Below are 15,306 nucleotides of genomic sequence, written 5' to 3'. Positions count from 1 at the left end.
GGAATTAGATATAAAAAATTAAATATATGCCAACTTATACTTAAGATATATTTTAATATATGCAATGAATCATTTGAGATATGTTCCATACCTCTCTGAGTAAAGATAAAGATTCTAGAAAATCTCAAGGCTTCATGAATTCAAACTTAGATTTTAAGGCTTCAAGATTCCAAACTTAGCCAATTTCAAGATTCAACCTAGTGTCTAGTAGATGAGTGGTTGTAACCTTGAGCTCTTGTCTTGTGCATGACCATTTGAGGGTCTCTTCTTATAATTCTTGATTGTGATATGGTTAGTGGAAATAGACTTGTATGTTTAACCATGTTAGGAACTTGTTCTTTGGGGCTTCAAAAGAATATCTCTCCTTGTGTACTCTCATGATTTGTGTGCTTTGTAGTTGTAAGTTATGGTTTAGTACTTGGAGATCTTTGGAAATGTTTGTAAGACTTTAGCTAGTGTAAGTGAACATGTGAGTTTAGCTATGTTCTCTATTTTATAGCTTGTATAGACATTTCATTCTTGCACTTGGTTACTTTATGTTGTTGTTAAGTAACTTATCTTAAGAAAAAAACTATTCATTCTTTGGGTGAGGCATTACAAGCCTTCCACTAGACCAAAGATTTGATAGTCGTATTGGTCATTTTTCACTTTTGAATCCTATATCACAACTTGAATTTTTTTTGGACCACATAAATTAATGGTCTATATTTTTATAAAACAATAAATATGACACTTGAAATTATTAAAAAACATAAAAAAAATATTATTGACAATATAGCATCTTAATTATAATAAAAATAATCTTATTTTTTAATATTAATGATAAAATAAAATTATTTAGAAATTTTTAATGGCTTCTAAATTTTAAATATTTAAATATAAATTTAGAATCAAATTTTAATTATTTTATTTTATTAATATATGTATTTATATTATTTTAAAATAAAATGTTTGAATTATAGAATATTTATTTAGTAAAATTGAGATTTTACATAGATTTCTAAAATTTAATATTTGTATATATTTGTATATATTGTCAAAATCGACGGAGCACAAGTAATTCATTCTAGCTAAGTGCTCCATTCATTCTTGGGAGAGATAGGCTTGTATAAACTACTCACGAAAGATGGGTCAATAATTTGATTAACAACACAAATAAATTATAATAGCAATATCACAAATTGACTTGCAGAGGAAAAATATCCTAGTTATCTATAATAACATGTTTTAAACTTGTAACTAGATCATTTGCACTATTTTATTATAAATAAAATGTTTACCATATATGGCATGTGTAACTAATTAAATTAATAAAAAAATCAAATTCTAAAAAAAATTAAAAATAGGCAAGAGTTTACAATATAATGGTAACTTGTGAACCTTTCATCTTGAATATAGTTTAGATTCTAATCTACTCAAACTTAACACAATATTAATTAATCTCAAAAAATAATAATAAATAAACTAAACTTCAACTAATTACCTATAAAAAAAATTGACAATGACATTTTTCTAAACCCATCATTATTAAGATCATGATAGACAAATTCCAAAATTCGTCACTACCATGGGCTTGATTACTACTAACACATCATTCCTCTTGATTTGGTGGGGAACAATTAAAAAAAACCTTTAAGAAATGTGAGGAAAGGGCCAAGAAGAAAACTTACCATGGCAATGGCTTTGACGAAGACATCTTTATCAAGAATTACTTCACCCTTCTCCTCAGCCTACAAGATGAGCACATCTATGAAATCCATCTCTTTCTTCTCTTTTGGTTGGTTTTCCTTGTGCTTCTCCACTATTTTCTACATGTAGGGATCTACTTTCCCTTGCACTTCTTCATAGCCCTCGCATACCCTTGCAAATCAAGCCATGTCAACAATGGAATATAATCTCCAATATTGATAGCCCTTTGGAGCACAAATGACTCCTCAATTAGATGTGCAATTTCTTCATATGAAATCCCTCCTTCCTCACCCAAAAAATGGTCACCCATTATCATACTCATCAGAACATTCATAGTCATTTGAGACAAAACATTTCTAATATTAACTATTCTTTTCATCTCAGCCTCTTGAAAGAGATATTTCATAGTTTTACAAATCTCCCTCATTCTCTTGGGTTTGTATGTTTGGATATGCTTAGAAGAAAGAAGCTCAAGGGCACAAATTTTTCTAACAATTCTCTAGTAAAATCCATATGGAGCCCAACCCATGAACATAAAATTGTAACCAAGATGTTTTCCTTGAGAAAGAGGAGGCCTTGAAGCAAAAGCTAAATCATTCACTGTGAAACATTCCTTGGCTAGATCTGAAGAACTGATGACCAAAATAGGGTGGATACAAAATCTAAGATGCATAATGAGTCCATAATGTTTTGAGAGTTAATTAAGAATTCTATGTAATGGCTTTTTCTTGTCCATTAGAAGATGAAAATGGCCTATTATGGGGGAGCACTCTGGGCCCTGGAGGAAGTATATTGTTGTTGGATACAATTGTTAATTGTGTATTGTCTTTAAAGTTACACAAATGTCATATCAGCCATCAAACAGAGTCTACCGAGCTCAGATGGTTAGCAAAACATTTTATAGTGACTACCAAAAATTCCTAAACATTACAAGAAAAGTTAGCCTTTAACAAGCTCACTCGGTAAGCAAAGAAAAGTTAGCTTTTACTGTGCTCACTTTGTAAGCGAAGAAAAGTTAGCTTTCACCAATCTCACTCGATAAATGAAGAAAAGTTAGCTTTTACCAAGCTCACTCAGTAAGTGAAGGAAAGTTAGCTTTTATCGAGCTCACTCGGTAAGCGAAAGAAAGTTACTCGGTAAGCTAAGAAAGTTCAGTATTCACTGAGTTAACTCGATCTCTGAAGGAAATTGCAAATTTATAGTGTTTACTGAGCTTCACTTGGCTAACATCGAGGAAACCATTCTGGAGCAGTGGTCACCAAGCTGGGTTAGGCAGTGAAGGATTTTATTGTTCCAAAGAATTAAGTTTAACTATTTTGTGCAGCCGACTGATTTTATGTTTTTCCATTGTTGTAACTTGTAATTGAGCTGACTTGACAAACTATAACATATATATGAAAGGTCAAGTTGTGAATTCAAAGTGCAAGTGTACGGATGCATAAGAGTGAGAATGAATAAATGAATGAATGATGAGGAAGGATTAGATATCCCTATGAAGCTAAAAAGTTGTATTTGATCAATGAGGATCTAGTGAAACAAAATAGAGATCTGTATTCAGTAAAGATAAGCTGCATATATTTCAGATCACTTCATTGTTGCTTTCTAATCATTGTAACAGTGATTCAAAATCTCTTAACAGAGTTGGTTTGACAGCCATTTTGTAAATCCTCTAATAAGGTGATAGTTCAATTGAATTGTTTTAAAGACCTCTAACAAGGTGATTAAATCCTCTAATAGGGTCACACCTAATAGTGTGTTTTGTAACCTTTAACAAGGTTGTCTCCTAACAGGGCTCACTTCAGAAGACTGAAAATTGGTAACTAGTTACTTGGTGGTTTTTTCCAAATTGGGTTTCCACATTAAATCCGGTGTCTCTTGTGTTCATGTTACTTCTTTATGCATTCATGTTAATCACCTTAAATGCTTAATAAGTTAACAGAACATCTATCAAGTTTCACCATTTATTTGTATAGTCACCAAGTGCTAGCAGCAATTTTATTTTAAGACATCCAAGGATCTGTAGAGATATTTTTGTGGTAACTGATTCACCCCTCCCCTCTTAGTTACTCCATCTCTATTTCTAACAATTGGTATCAGAGCTCTTAGTGCTTGTAGGATAAGATTTCAAGGATCTAAGCCAAAGATCAGGATGTCTTACAAAAGGGAAATCTCAAGACTTAATAGAAATAACTTTTCAGCATGGCAAGGACTGATGAGACTTCACCTAGCATCCATTGGTGATACAAGACTGAAGTACCTTGATGAAAAATATGCAGAACCAGCTGGTACACTATCTGTCAATGATATTGCTAAAAATAAGACTCACAACATTATGATGATAAATATAGCATCTTCTCTGAGTTATGAAGAATTTGATGATATCAAGGACTGCAAATCTGCTTTTGAAATGTGGGAAAATCTAAACGAGATCTATGGAGGAGATGATAATGTTAGAAGACCCAAAGTAGAAAGTTTGAGAGGACAATTTGATCAAATGAGTATGAGAGAGGATGAAAACATTGCAAAATATGTTGAAAGAGTTAAAACATGTGTCAGTGCAATCAAAGCTTCTAGAGGAGATATCAGTGAAGAGACAGTTATAAGTAAAGTTCTTAGAACTCTATTTCCCATTTATGCAATTAGAGTTTTTGCAATTCAAGAAAGAATATGTGAAGCAAATCACAAAATAAATCTAGAGGCTATAGTTGGAAGATTGACTACATTTGAACTGGACAACTTTGATAACTATGTTCCAACTTCCAAGAACATTGAATCAGCATTTGAAGCAAAACTTTCACTCAAGGAGAAAGGCAAAAAGAAATCTCAGTCAGAAAGTGAAGATGAATCACACCAAAGTTTAGACAGTGATCTTGAAGTAATTGAAGCCCTTTTAGCAAGGAAGTATTCTAGAGGCAGAGGAAAATACAAAGGTAAAGTACCTCTAATCTATTTTTCATGTGAAGAAGTTGGTCATATTGCTACTAGGTGTCCAAACAAGCAGAATAAAGATGAGAAGAAATATCACAGATGGAATGGCAAGAAAGATTTCAAATCATTCAAGGATAAAGGTAAGAAAACATGTTTTATGGCTAAAGATTCTAATGATTCTAATGATGAAGAAGATGAGATTGTCTACATTGCTGCGAAAGATGAATCTGATAATGATGAGGAGATGGCACTCATTTCTCATATGAGCAAAAATGATACATGGATCATAATTAGTGGTTGTTCTCATCACATGACTGGCGACAAGAATAAGTTTGAATACTTTGAAGACTATGATGGTGGTAGTGTAAGGTTTGGTAACAATAAACCTTGTTGTATTAAAGGAAGAGGAAAAATCTCTCTAACCAAGGAACTTATGTGATAATGCCTATTGGGTAGAAAGACTAAAGCATAATCTATTAAGTGTGGCACAGCTACTCAATAATGGAATCAAAATAGAATTCATACATGGTAAAGCAAGACTGCTAGATGGGAAAGGAAAGCTGATTGGATCAGACACTCAAACTAAAGGTAACTTATTCTATCTTGAACTAGGTGACTGTTCATGTTTCATTGCTCAAATTGAAGAAAGTTGGTTATGGCATAAAATGTTGTGTCATGTAAACTTTGATAATTTGGTAAAGATAAGCAAATTCAGGAAAGTAAGAGGCATTCCCAACATAAAGAAACCTGAGGTCAGTCTATGCCAAAATTGTCAGATTGGAAAGATGGGAAAGACTAGTTTTAAAAGTAAAAACTATCAGTCTGAAGATATATTAGAAATTGTGCATACTGATTTATGTGGACCCATTGAAATTGAAAGCTATACTGGAGACAAGTTCTTCATTCTTTTTGTTGATGATTACTCAAGAATGATGATAGTCATGTATCTAAGAAACAAATCAGAAGCATTTGAAAAGTTCAAATGGTATTTGGCCAGAGTAGAAAAAGAAATAGGGAAAAAATTAAAATGTTTGAGGTCAGACAGAGGTGGAGAATTTATTTCACATGAATTCAATAACTTTTGCATTGAAAGAGGAATCAAAAGATAGGTATCAGCCCTTGGAACACCCTAGCAAAATGGAATAGTTGAAAGAAAAAATAGATCCATCATGGATTGTGCAAGAACTTTAATGATTGAAAAAAGCATTCCTATCAAATACTAGAAGGAAGCTATCAGTACTACAGTTTATACCTTGAAATGAGTATAGCTAAAGAAAGACTCATTCAAAACCCCCTATGAGTTATGGTATGGCTATAAACCTAATGTAAGTTACCTTAAAGTATTTGGAAGTAAATGTTACATTTTGAAAGAATCTAGAAAAGGCCCAATTACACCTTCTAGTTTACCAAAATGATGGCCCAATTACATACTCCTTTTTTTGGCATTTACACATATCCCAAGGTGTTCAAATACTCTATCCTAGAACACTGATAGTGGAACTGTGAGAGTTGGAACCTTTATTTGACCCAAATGGGTATCCAAAAATGAAAACACATGAAATAGAAACAAAGTCTAAGTACATTTTTTTTTTGGGTGACACAGGATTGCCCTTATACCTTTGGATGCTCTTGAATAAGTTTGGTTGGTGGTTGTTGATGTTGTTGTTGTTGGTTTGGATAGGTGCTTTTCTAGAATTTTGGTTGTTGTGAGGAGGAAAAGCATTTTGATAGATCTGTAAGCCTACATTGGGAGAGGTTTGGGCACCAATAGTGATTTCTTTCCGATCAATGAGGTCTTCCACATAATCTTTCAGTTTCATGCATCTGAGGGTAGTGTGACCTTTTACGCTATGAAATTTGTAGTACTCATTATCTTTGTACCATGTAGCTTTGGATTGGCTTGGGTCGATTTTCTGGGTAGGAGGAAATTTGATGAGGTTTTCCTTAACTAATTTCTCAAAAATAACATCCAATGGCTCACCAAGGGTTGTATAATTTCTAGGTGTAGGTTGGAATCTGGGTTTTTTCCCTGCAGCTACATTGATGGTATTAGCTTGATTGCTAGGCCCTTGAAAGTTGGGTCTTGGATTGTGGTTTTGATAGCTTTGGTTATTCTATTGTTGGTAGTTGATAGCTTGTTGATTGTTTGGTTGATAAGGTGGGTTCGACTGGTTTTGAGAAGGACCAACAATATTCACATGTCTAGTGTCAGTGATGCCATCTATTGCAATGTACTTATTGTTCCAATACCTAAACTTGTCATTTGAATGCGTTTGATTTTGGTTAGCCTTCTTGTAAATCTTGACCACACCATCTTTAATGAGTCCTTGCTCAAGGATCATTCCTTTCTCTTTGATATCTTTGTAGGTCTGCAAACAGTTCATGGTCATGTGGTGAGCCAAGCTAGGATGGGCATTATCAATAAACATTTTCACCAAATGGAACTCTGGAAAAGTGCAAGATATGCGGGTGGTAAGGGTTTACCATCTTTGCAGATATTCGAGAAGGCTTTCTCCACCTTTTTTCTTAGTGTGGACAAGATCAACTACTAATAGCTCTATTCCAACAAGATGGGCATATTGGGCTACAAATGCCTCAAACAATTCAACAAAGTTTTTAATTGTGCCAAATGGTATTCTATAAAACCATTCAAGAGCTGGTCCGGCCAAGCTTTTGGGAAAAAGATGCAAGAGGAAGACATCATTGTATGCCACTTTTTGGAAGTACATGTAAAATTCTTTGATATGTGTGATAGGGTCTCCTTTTCCTCTGAATTTGTCAAACTTGGGTACCTCAAAGTGTTTGGGAAATATTGTCATGGTAATGGTTCTATCAAATGGGTAAGGACACACATTCTCAAACTTGAAGGTTTTTGGATCATTTCCCTCCTGGATGTTCTTTAAAGCTATCTTCATGGCTTCCCATTTTGAATTAATGGGTGATGGCTAGGGTGTCCCGAATGTAGGAGTGCCCTGAGGTAGGTATGCGCTAGATGGGGCAATGGAATATGGATGGCTTTGAGGTATGGGCTGGTAATGATTGTACATGGATTGAGCAACTGAATGGTGGATGATGGGTTGCTGAGGTGGAGGTGGCACATATTGTTGCATGTGTTGCGAGGCTTGCTACTAGTATGGGATTTGGGATAAATGGATTGCTTTGTGGAGGTAAGGTATAATATGGTTGTCAAGCTTGGGGAGCTTGTGGAACTTGGCTTTGGATTTGAGGATTTTGACCAATATATGTGGGTTGTGCCCTCATCTAGGAAGGTGTTTGCATGGCAAAAGAGGCTAAGTAATTGGTGATTGGTGGTGGTGGTGGATTACCTCCTAGAAGTGGCATAGAAAAATAGTTGGTAATAGGAGGTAATGGATTAGTTGGTGGTGGAGGTGGTGGGAATTGAAAGCTTGGGAATGGAACTAATGGGGTTTGATAGCTTGATGGCTGGATTTGAAAGCTTGGTAGCATGGTGGGAGGAGCTTGGGTCACTTGAGAGCTTGGCAGAACATTGGTAGTAGCTTGTGGGGTTTGATAGCTTTGTGGAGTGAGGGTAGTAACTTGTGGATTTGTGGTTGATGGCACTAAGCTCCAAGGACCTAGTGGAAATGATGGAATTGTATTTTGAGCTGAGGTAAACAAGTTGGAGATGATGAAGGGTTGATTACTTGGCCCCATGGGTGGCATCCCTGTTGTATATTGTTGAGGTTGGCCAAAGATGCTAGCACTGATTTGGGAGATGGGTGGATTTAGAAGGCTGGGTTGGGGAGCAGCAGTAGCAATAGTGAAGGAAGTGAATGATGAGGTTTTTTGGGTGAAGAGGGTTCGGGATGGAGTGGTATGGACCAATGGTGGAGTGATGGTGGCTAGATTGGCTTGTGGAAGGGAGATTTCAACTTGAGTGGAGGTTGGTATGTTTGGAGTCTGTTGGATCAAAAGGATTGGCTTGAGGCTCTTCTTTTGGAACATATTGAGGATAATTTGAATCATAAGAGCCTATGGGTGGTGGGAGTTGTCCAAAAAATGGGTGAGATGGATCTGATAAGGGAGGAGGTCTTCTAAAGTCAAAGGTTCCTATGTTGTCCCTTCTAAAGTTAGCCATGATTGTTTCTTTGTTCTTGTCTATAATGGCATTCACCAATACTGCATTTCCTAGTTGGTTCATGAAAGCTTCAACATCAATAGATGATGGTGTAGCTTTCTCTGGGCTGAAGGATGGCTGAGTGCTCAAGGGGGGTGATGTTGTTCGATCCAAATGATAGGGCTCCATTATTTCTTTCTTCTTGGCTAAGCGAGTGACAGGTGGCGTGAAAATACAGAATGTTCTTAGGGATGAGATGCAACAATGCTGATGGATGCAAAAGGGGAAGGCTTTTCTATGCAAGTGATTTCCTAGGTTGAGGCAAAGCTTTATGACAAAACCTAAAGAGGATTGGGTTGAGAATTATAACTTCAAAGATATGTTGCCAAAGCATGAAAGGTCTGCTTTCCTATGTGCAAGCTTGGTGGTGATTGTATCAACTTAAGGATAGACTGATGATCCTTTAGGAAGAACACGAGATTGACCACTTGTGGATCAAAACCTTTAGCTCAAGGTGATGAGGGATAACAAGTGACAAAGCTAGATTACCCTAGACAAAGCTCTATCAAAGGGATAACCTTGGTGAGATTGGTGGATTTGTAAGATGGTAGGAATGGAAAACCTTTGGCAAGGTGACAACAATTTTGAAGGCTTGGATGTGAAGTTTTTGGATTTCTAGCTAGATGGTTTGGTTCTAAATGAGATGAATGAGCTAAAATGCTTAAGGGGAGGACTAAAGATGGTTGGCTTTCCTACAAAGATGACTCTAAAGTGAAGCTTATGCCAGAAGATGTGGAGAAACAAGGGGGTCTAATCATAGAAGTCATGCCTAGTCGGTAAGGCATAAGCATTGTTAACTCCTGGATGTTGGTTAAGTTGGATAGTGTGATCTAACCAGGTGTCTTGAAGGGCTTTGTTGGCAGCTTTTTCCTCTTCTTTGTGGAGTTTGGCAATTCGAGGGCTTGGTATTAGTTCCTTTCTCTCAGCTAAAAGTTCTTGGTATGCCTGAGATGCCTTGAGTTTAACTTTGTGAAACTTTTGTTTGGGTTTGGGTTGTTCTAACATGAATTCTTGAATCTACTTGGCTTTGAAAGATCTTGTGATATGAATAGCAGGATTTAACTATGTGATTTTGAGTCAAACTCGATGACCCATATTTCATGAGTAGTGATTCAACATGAATCCATCTCTCATGAGAATAAATGGAACACTTAGCACTCATTGGATCTAGGTGATGCTCACAGGGGTGAAGCACCAGGACTTCCTGGGAGGTCACCCATCCCAGTACTACTCTAGCCTGAGCGCGCTTAACTATGAAGTTTCCTCCATATTTAAACCCAAAGCTTGCAACCCCATTTGAAAGATCTTGGTTATTTTGCTTCAACTTGTTCAACTTCTAGAATAGGCAGTGACTACGCTAAGTATGCCCTAAGCTAGGATTGACCAAGTTTGGAAAACATTCATTTAACAAGTAAAAAATCAAGCAATAGATAGGAAAAACCAGATAGAAGTTTTTGATTCTCATAATGTGATACTTGCACCAAGGAGTGTGTATGTTTTACAAATGTTTCGATCAGTCACTTCAAACACATTAACATCCTAGATGGTTGTCTACAAGGCTGACAGTTGGTTTAGCTAAGGAGTCCTCGATATACCCAAGGTACGTGAGGCCCAAATTCGTAGATGAAAACAAAAAGATGTCACATAGTTGAGAGGAGCAGTAACCCACTTCTCCTCTTTCACTTCTCAAGGGTATAAAGTTCCTTAAGGCTTAGCCTGAGTGACAAAATCTTGATTCTTAGAGAGGTGTCTTTGGATTCACCTCCCGATCTTTATACTCTGCCAGAACACTGGAGTTGAGGTCATCCCAAGGGGTGATGAAATCTTCAAGCAGGCCTCCTAAAAAGAGAAACAAGGTTTTGGATCCTAATCTTATGCACCCAAGATGGCCTCGAAAGACGACAAGGGGAGAGAAGACTTGGATGACCTTGAGCTAAAAAACACGCTTGTTCTTTTACCAACTAACTCTTATGTGTGTTGATCTAGACTTTGCAAGCACTCATGTTTAAGAGACAATGTTCAATTTCAACTTGAAGCATTAACAAAAGTAAAATCAATCGAAGAATGCATACACCAAGAAGATTTAGGGTCAACAAAAGTAAACTCTCGCACCCGGAGGCCCTCCATGTCAAGTATCAATTGAATTTTTTTTAAGACATTCAAGATTGAGTGTGAGTTTGTTTTAAGCCCAAAACAAAGGTGTGTGAAACTCGATTGTCAAGCACGCGCCCGAAGGCCCTCCACGTCAATTGGTTGTTCAATTTTAAAATCCAAACTTGAAGTGTGATCAATTGAATCTAAATTTTTGGACATTGAAGAAATCTTATAAATTTAAGGCAAACCCTCAAAAAGTGAATTAAGTAGAATCTAATTATGTAACACTTAACACTCTCTTAGGTGGACCCATCCCCATAGATGGTGCTAAGATTGCAACCAATGGTTAAATTGATGGGTGATTAAAGAGGGTGAGTCCAATGAAGAAACTACTAAATTTGATTTTTGTTGATTTTTTTTTAACTTAACAAATTTCTTAAGTGTTCAAAAATTAACTTTACCTAAGTTGCATGCAAAAGAGAGATTTTTTTGTCCTTTTTAATGCATCAAAAATTGAAGTGTGAGATATTGCAATAGTTAATTGATCTTTTGCATTCAAGATTGAGTTTGTTTGTTTTAAGCATGCATTCCAAGAAAGATTGATTTTAATCCATTGCATTCAAGAGTGTGTTTTGAGCAACATACATTCAAAGGAAAACGTGTTTAAACATGCAAGTTCATTCCAAGAAAAATTTAAAAAATATGATGAAGTTTGTTGCTCCAACCTGTAATGAAACAAAAAAGCAATTTGATTAGTCACCCAAAATCTTCCAAATTGAAAGCTTAACTATGGAAAAAAAAAATTTAACTTTTTTTGTTATTTTTTCTAGGCGTAAAAACGCTTAGAAAAACCTCTACTCTATGGAACCACCAAAAGTTAAAATTTGATTTATACTTTCTTTTTTTTTTTAAAGTGCAAGAACTGAGATGCTAAAACAAAAATGCAATAATGATAGGCAGAGATGACAGTTCATCAGGTGGAGATGCCAAACTGTGAAGACGTTGAATTGCAGAGACACTAGTCTACGAAGACGACAGAGAAAAAAAGCGGAGACGACAGGTCAGTTTGGCAGCAAAGAAAATAGGAGACAAGCAGAGACGCTGATTTGCGAAGATGCTGATTTGCAGAGACGACAGTATGGGATGGTGGCGGCGGAGACGAAAAAATAGGAGAGGCAACGACGAAGATGATAGATAAGAAAAAATGATGACGAAGATAACGAAAAGCTAGGCAGAGACGTTGAACTGCAGAGATGACAGATAAGGGTGCAAAGACGATAGTATAGTGGCGACGCCGACAGTAGAAGACCAAGCGGAGATGCCAAACTGTGGAGACACCAATTTGGTTGTGGAGACAAAAGAGTAAGAAGCGGAGACGATAGTTTGCAGGCGTAGACGCCAATCTACGGAGACGACACTATGTGAAAAGAATTGAAATGCATGAATTTTTTCAAAAATTTTTATTTTTTTTGTTATTTTTGGATTTTTGAGGGTATGTCTTCTTCCCAAGTGCGCCTTTCAACCTACGAAAACAAGTGAAACACCCTACAACTCACTTAAACAACAAGAAACATTAGATTATTAAAAAAACAACATATAGATAGAAATGGATGATTAAATGACCCATAGTGGGGTCCCACCAGGCATGCCAAAATGTATATGAGACAAGAAACACTAATCTATCAAGAGAACAAAGCATTAACTAGCATAAAAATCATAACATATATGAGAGACAAAGTGAAAACCCTCAAATGAGAATATGAGCCATGGAATGGCTCTCCCAATGAGAATGGTCACTTGATTTAGAGATGAGTCTATTATGTGGATGTGGGATGTATGCTCAAGGTTCTCAAACTAGCTTCAATGGAGATAGAAATGGCAAATTGGTAGCTTTGTGAGCTCTCAATTTGGCATTATAAGGGCATGGTTAAGGGCTTTGTTTCTCAAACTAGCATTATAACTTTAGCTCAAAAATTTGTGATTGAAATGGCTTGGGAGGGGATTCAATTTATAGGCTAAGAGCTTGAGGGATGGAGGGCTAAGATGGAAGGAGAGATGAAAGCTTAAGGAGGGCTAGGATGCACTCAAAAGGGAGCACATGGATTGTGCTTGTTTAGCACCAACCAGGGAGTGACATAGGTCACAGGGTGAGTGGATGGAGAAAAGGGCAAAGATGAGTCAACAAAGGAGGCTCAAGGGATAATATCCTCATAAAGACCCTTCATTATGGCTTGTAAGAGCAATGAATGGGCTTGTAAGAGTCTTTATGGCTTTGTAAGAGCATTGAAGGCTTAGTGGTTGGGATATTTTGGAGGGAGTTGAGATTGTTGACTTTGCTTGGCTTAGAAAAGTCTTAAGCTTACTTAGGGAATGTGACAAGGTTGGGGGGGATTAGAGGTGATTTAGGATTAGACTAAGCTTGTTAGAGATTTATAAGTGGATGGCATTTAATGAGGGTGGGTGAGTTAGTGACTAAGCTTAGTTATTATGGGTGGATGGGGTGGATTAGGCTAAATGAAGGGTTAGGGATAGGTTAGGGGTTATTAGATTTGAGAATTTTATTTATCAAATAAATTTATTTAATAAATTGGAATTTTGGAATTAGATAGGAGAATAGGATTTAATTGATAAATTATAGGTTATTTGATTTATCAATTAGGACTATAGATGATTAATTAAATTAATCAGCTAGGGGATGACAAAAAATTAATTAAATAGAAATTTAATTAATGATGCCTTTAGAGATAACTAAATAAGGTTACCAAAGCGATGTAATCAAATTTAGGTGTCTACACTTTGTAGGAATGTTGTGGGAAGTAAACAAATTAGAGGTGAAAGTTGTGGGAAGTAAACAAGTTAGAGGTAAGGGTCTTGGGTTTCCATTTTAACAGGATAAATTGTGACATCTTTTAAAAATTGAATTAAGAAAACCCTAAATTCTTTGTCACCAAGATTTGTAATGGGTTTCATGAATTTTTGGGGCAAAAAATCAATGCAAAGTCTTTTGGGAGTGCAATTAAGCCAAAGATGAGTAGAGTGGAGTTACAAATGAAGCCAAAGATGAAGATTTAAAATATGCACAAAAGAGAAAGTTGTTTAAATCATAATAATAAATTTATGATAGGCCATTTTGCTATTGGAATCTAGTTTATTATGTTGTGGACCTAGTTTTAAGTGCCAAATTTTCACCAATAATATCAATTTAAATAGTTAATTACTCACTGGGAAATTGAGAATAGGACAAGCTTGCCATGGTAACAAATGACACTTGTATATAACAATGGTAATTTATGGTCAAAATTGATTAATCTATAATGTACACTAACTATGACACTAACCTACATGGAACACAAAGACAACAACATGCGTTGCCTCAAAGAAATGTTTGTTGGTTGCTAAGATTATCAAATTTTCAAAAAAGACTACAATCACACTTACAAATCTACCTCAATCTAATATGTTGTCGGATAAAATTATTAGAGATTGTAATTCCAACTACTCCTATTTCTATATTGATCAATTTCCATAGCCCCCATATCTTTTATCTATATGTCAAAATTTAAGACAAATATTAAAAGTGATTTTTTAGTTTCAAATGGGATCTCTCCTACCCATCCACTATCAAAATTGCAGTCTCACATGCTGAAAATTAGTAGGCATAATGAATAATGTACATGTTACAGGCATTCAAATATATGTTTTTCATTTTCTTCCTACATTACATCTTCTCCCTTCCCACCATTGTTTGTACATCCAAATGAGACCAATTTTTTAGATGTAAAATCACATTCAAATGCAAAAATAAGAGAGGCACAAAATCATAAAATTTTACCACCCTCTTTCCTCTTTTCCTTACCTTACCTCTCTCATCCCCCTAATTCCACCAAGAAGATGATGTCCTCCCATTTCCCAGCCACCAGGAAATGCTCAATTTCTAGCAGCTGCAACCCATTTTCTTGGCCAGCCATGGCAAACTGCCATAGTTGGATGGCAGAACCATTACGAGCAACACAATGTCAACATTCTCAGTGGTGACATAGCTCTGTGTAAGAAGAGTATGTGAATTATCCACTATCGGCCTTAGCAGACTGATCAGAAAGTTTTTCCATTTAAATTAATTTTGCGTAAGACCATGTGTAAGAAGAGTATGTGAATTATAGCCATGGCAACAGTTCCTAAACCAAAGACAACCATAGTGGAGCCTTTCTCTACATTGCCCAGCTTCTAAGACCCACCTAATCCTTAATGAAGAAACCTCCAAAGTAATTAGTTCTTCAAAATAATAGTAAAATTTTATTTGTATAAATCAATCTAGTTCCATAGACACTTTACTTAAAAGCAACTTTTAGTCACTTTATTTTAGAATGTGAGGTCTATAAGAGTAGCAGAGATAAATTTGCGGATACTATATGTGACAATTCTTGGCATAACTTATTCAATGAAGAGTACATTGAGAA

General features: G+C 35.9%; 1 pseudogene; it reads right to left on the bottom strand.

Moving 5' to 3' along the window:
- The window catches only part of LOC149538250 (xanthotoxin 5-hydroxylase CYP82C4-like), a 51,594-nt pseudogene extending 36,777 nt beyond the window's left edge, over window positions 1-14,817 (bottom strand).
- Between the last annotated feature and the right edge of the window lie 489 nt (window positions 14,818-15,306).

Source organism: Cupressus sempervirens, chromosome 9, assembly GCF_028749045.1.
Source record: "Cupressus sempervirens isolate cs-2001-9-10 chromosome 9, ASM2874904v1, whole genome shotgun sequence".
NCBI classification, from domain to species: Eukaryota; Viridiplantae; Streptophyta; class Pinopsida; order Cupressales; family Cupressaceae; genus Cupressus; species Cupressus sempervirens.
The sequence above is the reverse complement of the archived record's forward strand: the minus strand, read 5'-3'. Positions and strand labels throughout refer to the sequence as shown.